Source organism: Sciurus carolinensis, unplaced genomic scaffold (genome assembly GCF_902686445.1).
Source record: "Sciurus carolinensis unplaced genomic scaffold, mSciCar1.2, whole genome shotgun sequence".
In the NCBI taxonomy this organism is placed as follows: Eukaryota; Metazoa; Chordata; class Mammalia; order Rodentia; family Sciuridae; genus Sciurus; species Sciurus carolinensis.
In genome coordinates this window covers 583,884-589,883 of record NW_025920154.1, presented here as the reverse complement: position 1 = coordinate 589,883, position 6,000 = coordinate 583,884, and the positions used below count along the sequence as shown (strand labels likewise).

The following is a 6,000-nucleotide window of genomic DNA, read 5'->3' as shown; positions in this document are numbered from 1 at the left end:
CATTAAATGTCTTAAAATGAGCAATGAGTTCTATCATTTTGGTCATTCCTTCTTAATGAAGGTATGGAAGGGTATATTCTTGTCTATGTGTGTATGTGTGTGTGTGTGTGTGTGTGTGTGTGTGTGTGTGTGTGTGTTGCTAGGGATCAAATCCAAAATCTGGCACATGCTAGGCAAGTGCTCTAAAACAGACCTCCATCCCTAGTTCTTATTTCATTTCATTTTGAGACAAGGTCTCACTAAGTTGCTGAGATTGTCCTCCAACAAGCCATTTTCCTCCTTCAACTTCCCAAGGATTACAGGTCTGCACCATTGTGCTTGACTGTAATCTTGCCTTTGACTGCAAATTGTCTTTGTATCATCGAGTTTGGTTGGAAGTTCCTCTTTACTCGCTTTCTAGGTTGTATGTAATTTTAGTTGCAGTCACTAATTTCAGTTCATGTGCTTGATCAGGTGTACTGAGCTACTTTTCTGGAAGTGTCCCCTGGAGGAGGGCAAACTCTCAGGAGCACATGCTATGTGATTCTACTCACACACACAGTGCATGACTGAGTCATGCTGTAGAGTTTGGAAAGTGGCAAGTGCTGTGATGGTAGGGCAGGAGGGAGCTCAGGGTATGGGACTGGCCTTTTAATTGTCAGGATGTTTTCCTTTCTGCTTGGATGTTGATTACATGTTTAATTCTGTAAAATACATTGAGCTCTTCACTTAATATTTATGCATTTACCTTTCCTAATGTTATCTTTTCAGAGAAAGTTCAAAACCTAGAGCCTAAAAGAACAGTTAATAAGAATATTTGATTTTGAGCTTTGAGGCTTTGGAAACATTGCTCAGTGCTGGTGATTAGCCTACTTCTTGGGAACTGCTGTGTATCCTGCAGTGATGCAGGTGTGGGATGCAATGTGTAATCTCCCCTTTGTAGCTTGTTCACAGTTTGCTGAGGCCAGAGATCATTCATTGCATATAGATATGTGGAAATTCCCCAGCTGTTTATTTTATTCAACTCAATATTTCTTGAAATATTCTGTAAAACAATAACTGAATGAATATATTTCAGGCTAGTTTGTACAGGGACCTGTGTGTGTTACTCAGTCTGAACATGACTGCATTGGGATGCCTCCACCTGCTTTTTGATTCTGTTTGCTGTTACTGCTTAGCAATTTCAGAGTCACATCATCTTCATGCTGGCTTTAGAAGGGGACTTTGGGAATGAAGGCATCACTTCTGCTTTCTTACAGGCTGTTATGCACCATGAAGGCCACATGGATGATGTCTGAAACTTATGTACATCTCAGCATGAAGAATCACCCACAGCCCGAGTCATCTGCAGCACTGTCTTCCTTTTCAGTAAATGTATAAGGTACTTCTGTTTTTGTTGTCCTGCTGGTTTGATATTTTATTTTCATTTTCTTTCTTCGTTTACAAGTACACAATTTCAAAATGCAAATATACAGTGAAGGAGGTCGGCAGAACATAATACAAAATACTACTTAGACAATTGTTTGTCTAAGCAACATTTGGAAGGATAAAGGAATGTGCTTTTAGAAGTTGTGCATGCAATTTGTAATTGAGAGCTACAGGTTGGGATTACTCTGCAACTTGTTTTTGTGCTAGATTTACTTAATTCCCTTATACAGAGAGAATAATGAAGCCTAGATGCTTGATGAGTTTTGAACTACATTTAAAAATAGTGGTCCTTGTAATAACTGATTTTTTCACCTAATGATTGAAACAGTTGCAGGTCCACACACTAAGTCAAACATGTGGCCAAAGTGTTTTCTGATAATATTATGTCAGTACATCATGCGATCTGTACAAGATAGATATCATCTGTCTCTTGAAATTTGCATATTTGATGAGAGAAAAATTTTCTTGAAATATACAGATATTACATATGCAGATAAATCAATATAATGAAGATGTTAAAATCAAGGTATACATTTTTACAAATTTGCACACATATGTTGTTTTATAAAATTTGCCTTTGTAAATTTTTGGAAAGGATATATTTTATGTTTCTTGATTATAGGTCTCCCTTTTTGTTGATTCTATTAATGTTTCTGAGAGGTTATTAATGATATTTTATGTTAATTTATTATCATCTATAAATTGCAAATACTTCCTACAATGGAAAAGACTTACAGTTTGGAAAAGAATTATAAAGTAATTTCTCAGAATAGTAGCTAAATTACTAAACCATTTTGATTTTCCAATGTAAGAAAGATCTTCCCTACTCAATATTATATCATTATCCACTTAATCGTTATCTGCTTTTTTTATAAACCCATCCCAATTGCCACTTGTTGTGTGTGTGTGTAGGTTGTTTATATGATTTGAAGAATGTGCATGCAGCCTCATAGTATCCCTAGTATTTTTTTTTTTTCATTTCTCTGCCTCATTTAAACCTTAAACTTCATCTATGCAGTAAGGCTTAGAGACTTAGAGATCAGTAGGTATCATTTTTATATTGTATTTATTGTTTGTATTACTTATATTAATTGTATTATTCTATAAGGTGCTTCTTGTAATAAATAGAGAAATCTGTAGAAATGATGAAACTGGGGCATAGATGAATTCTGTTGGCAAAATTAACAAGATTTAACTCAAAACTTTAGGGTAGTTGCAGTTTTATTATTTTTACAGACTGATAAAAGGAAGTTCAGTATTCTGAAATATGTTATCTTCATGTAAATCATAATATATTTTAAATGTTTTGAGCATTATAAGGTTCAGAGGTAATTCTTTTTTTAATTTTAATTTTTTTAAAGATTTTTTTCATACATGTATATAGGGTAATAATGTCTGTCTCAATCTACCATCCTTCCCAACCCTATCTGCCCTACTCCTCTTCTCTCTCCCCTCTGTAATATCCAAAGTCCCTTCATTCTTCCCTACCCACTATGTATTAGCATTTGCTTATCAGAGAAAACATTTGATTTTTGGTTATTTGGGATTGGCTTATTTCACTTAGAATGATCTTCTCCAGTTCCATTCATTTACCAGCAAATGCCATAATTTCATTCTTCTTTAAAGCTGAGTAATATTCCATTGTGTATATGTACCACATTTTCTTTATCCATTCATCTGTTGAAGAGCATCTGGGTTTGTTCCATAGTGTTGTTACTGTGAATTGAGCTGCTATAAACATTGATGTGGCTGCATCACTGTAGCAGGCTGATTTTAAGTCCTCTGGGTATAGGCCAGGGAATGGGATAGCTGGTTCAAATGGTGGTTCCATTCCAACTTTTCTGAGGAATCTCTATATTGCTTTCCAAAGTGGTTGCACCATTTGCAGTCCCACAAGCAATGTATGAGCATATCTTTTTCCCCACATCCTTGTCAACCCTTATTGAAAAGTTAATTCTTTTTTTTTTTTGTGGTACTGGGGATTGAACCCAGGCCTTGTGCATGGGAGGCAGGCACTCTACCTACTGAGCTATATCCCCAGCCCTGAAAAGCTAATTCTTATTATTAAGCCTTTTATTACTCCTAAAATGTAAGTTTTGATGTAGTCAGAAAAATTTAATCAAAAACATTTCTTTGCACTAAAATATTGCCATACAATTTTGTTGATGCAGAGAGCGAGAGATTGAATATTTCTGCACATTGAAATTTGTCATGACTAATGAGTACTATTGTATCAACTAGAGACATGCTGTTCTCCTATTTCTTTATGGTATCTGTTCAGTGTTTTTTTCCAAACAAATTTTTAGCTTGGGAATAATTTTGATTTTAAAGCATCATGTTTTAATGTACTTTCCAGACACATTCAGAACTGTGAGCTTTAAAACTGAGAATCTCAGTAAACTCAGCAAATTATCCCATTTCTATCCATTAGTGTTTTGCTTCAAAGGTGAGAGTGTACTTCTTAGTTGTCTTTCTTTTTTTTTATTGTAAACAAATGGGATACATATTGTTTATCTGTACATGGCATAAAGGCATACCATTTGTGTAATTATAAATTTACATAGGGTAATGTTTGATTCATTCTGTTATTTTTTCCCTTCCCCCCAACCCTCCCACCCCTCTTTTCCCTCTATACAGTCCTTCCTTAATCCATTCTTGCCCCCCTCCCTAACCCTAACTCTAACCCTGACACTAACCCCTCCAACCCCCCATTATGTGTCATCATCCACTTATTAGCGATATTATTCGTCCTTTGATTTTTTGAGATTGGCTTATCTCACTTAGCATGATATTCTCCAATTTAATCCATTTGCCTGCAAATGCCATAATTTTATCATTCTTTATGGCTGAGTAATATTCCATTGTATATATATACCACAGTTTCTTTATCCATTCATCAATTGAAGGACATCTAGGTTGGTTCCACAATCTGGCTATTGTGAACTGAGCAGCTATGAACATTGATGTGGCTGTATCTCTGTAGTATGCTGATTTTAAGTCCTTTGGGTATAGGCCAAGGAGTGGGATAGCTGGGACAAATGGTGGTTCCATTCCAAGTTTCTAAGGAATCTCCATACTACTTTCCAGAGTGGCTGCACTAATTTGCAACCCCACCAGCAATGTATGAGTGTACCTTTTTCCCAAATCCTTGCCAACACCTGTTGTTGCTTGTATTCTTGATAATCGCCATTCTAATTGGGGTGAGATGGAATCTTAGGGTGGTTTTGATTTGCATTTCTCTTATTACTAGAGATGTTGAACATTTTTCCATATGTTTGTTGATTGCTTGTACATCTTCTTCTGTGAAGTGTCTGTTCAATTCCTTAGCCCATTTGTCGATTGGATTATTTGCATTCTTGGTGTAGAGTATTTTGAGTTCTTTATAGATTCTGGAGATTAGTGCTCTATCTGAAGTATGATTGGCAAAGATTTTCTCCCACTCTGTAGGCTCTTTCTTCGCATTGCTGATAGTTTCCTTTGCTGAAAGAAAGCTTTTTAGTTTGAATCTATCCCAGTTATTGATTCTTGCTTTTATTTCTGTGCTATGGGAGTCCTGTTGAGGAAGTCTGGTCCTAAGCCGACATGTTGAAGATCTGGACCTACTTTTCTTCTATAATCTGCAGGGTCTCTGGTCTGATTCTGAGGTCCTTAATCCATTTGAGTTTAGTTTCATGCATGGTGAGAGATATGGATTTAGTTTCATTCTGTTGCATATGGATTTCCAATTCTCCCAGCACCATTTGTTGAAGAGGCTATCTTTTCTCCATTGCATATTTTTGGCCCCTTTGTCTAGTATGAGAAAATTGTATTTATTTGGGTTTGTGTCTGTGTCCTCTATTCTGTACCATTGATCCACCTTTCTATTTTGGTACCAATACCATGCCGTTTTTGTTACTATTGCTTTGTAGTAGAGTTGAAGATGTGGTATTGCAACACCCCCTGCTTCACTCTTTCTGTTAAGGATTGCTTTAGCTATTCTGGGTTTCTTATTCTTCCAGATGAATTTCATAATTGCTTGCTCTATTTCTGAAAGGTATGTCATTGGGATTTTAATTGGAATTGCATTGAATCTGTATAGCACTTTTGGTAGTATAGTCATTTTGACAATATTAATTCTTCCTATCCAAGAACATGGGAGATCTTTCCATCTTCAAAGGGTTTCTTTAATTTCTTTCTTTAGTGTTCTGTAGTTCTCATTGTAGAGGTCTTTCACCTCTTTTGTGAGATTGATTTCCAAGTATTTTATTTTTTTCGATGCTATTGTGAATGGGGTAGTTTTCTTAATTTCTTTTTCCAAAGATTCATCATTTATGTATAAAAATGCATTAGATTTATGTGCATTCAATCTATTTCATTGAATAGATTGTTCATGCCTTTGATTTGTTTCTCTAAGCCTTCCTCAATCCCAATAATTCTTAAATTTGGCCTTTTAATGATATCCCATAGTTCTTGGAGATTCTGTTCATGATTTCATACCATCTTCTCTGTTTGTTCAACTTTGTTTTCAAGGTTAAATATTTTGTCTTCAATATCTGAGGTTCTGTCTTCCAGGTGTTCTATCTTATTGGTTATGCTTTTGGTTATGCTTTCTAT

The 6,000-nt window shown here is 35.5% G+C and overlaps 1 pseudogene; it reads left to right on the top strand.

Annotated features, from left to right (window-relative positions):
• The first annotated feature begins 882 nt into the window (after positions 1-882).
• Positions 883-6,000, top strand: part of LOC124974562 (ryanodine receptor 2-like) — a 226,498-nt pseudogene continuing 221,380 nt past the window's right edge.